The sequence below is a fragment of the Gavialis gangeticus genome, unplaced genomic scaffold (genome assembly GCF_001723915.1).
Source record: "Gavialis gangeticus isolate Ggan-Ray unplaced genomic scaffold, GavGan_comp1, whole genome shotgun sequence".
Classification (NCBI taxonomy): Eukaryota; Metazoa; Chordata; order Crocodylia; family Gavialidae; genus Gavialis; species Gavialis gangeticus.
Genome location: NW_017729006.1, coordinates 14,983,498 through 14,984,599, shown reverse-complemented (window position 1 = coordinate 14,984,599; position 1,102 = coordinate 14,983,498).

Here is a 1,102-nt window from a genome sequence, read left to right as displayed (position 1 = left end):
CTGGCGCGGGCTCCCCGCCCCTCCGCCGCCTCCCGCTCGAGCCGGGCTGCGGGCGCGCCGGGCGGACGGCTCCCCTCGTGGGCAGCTGCCAGTCCCCGAGCGCCGAGCTCCCCCTCCCCTCTCTCCTCCGCGCCGGCTGCCAGCCCAGCTCTGCCCTGCCGTCCAGCCTCTTCAGAGGCGCTGAGGATGGAGCCGGCTTCCCTGGAGGGCTCCCGCTCCTGCCCCGCCAGCCTCTTCTAGAGGAGCCCAGCCTGGAAGAAGGGATTTAAAGAGCCCCGCCGGGGCAGCGACAGCTAGTCCGAGCCCGGCTCACCGCTGCCTCCGCATCCCCGGCACCAGGTAGGGAGGATCCCGGCACGGCCCGGCCGCCGGCAGCTGCTGCGGGACCAAGAACTTTCCCCAGATGTTTCGTTGGGGGAGGAGGATCACCCGCTGGAGTTGGCTGCGGGGAGGCTTCTCCCGGGCTCAGCAGCTGGCAGCGAGTCGGCGCCTTGTCCCTCCGCCCGGTCCCGCCCTGGAGTTTGGGAGCGGAGTGGGGAACGGGCTTCTCGGGGCCGGGCTCCTGCTCCTGGCACCCCTGGGTGGGCGCCGCAGCCTCTTCGGAAGAGCCTGGCTGGGGTGCTAGAGAGAGGAGCAAGCGGGGTCTGCTTCGTCCCTTTCGCTCCCTGCTGTTTTGATAGCTGAGAGCAGATTCCTATTTCAGCCCATGCGCTGGTTTTATCCTTCGCTGGATCAATAAGTATGGCTGTGTGTGTGCATGGGAGTGATCAGTAAGTGTGTGCATGGGAGTGATCAGTAAGTGTGCGCACGTGTGTGCACGAGTGATAAGTGTATATGGTGGTCAGTAAGTATGTGTGTGAGTGCATGTGTGAGTGATCAGTATGTGTGTGAGTGTGCATGTGTGTGAGTGATCAATCAGTGTGTGCGTGCATGCATGAGTGATAAGTGTGTGTGTGTGCGCGCAAGGGATTAGTAAGTGTGTGAGTGCAGGTGTGTGAGTGATTAATTAGTGTATGTGTGCACATGTGTGAGTGATCAATAAGTGTGTGTGTGTGTGTGTGTGTGTGTGTGTGTGTGTGTGTGTGTGTGTGTGTGTGTGTGT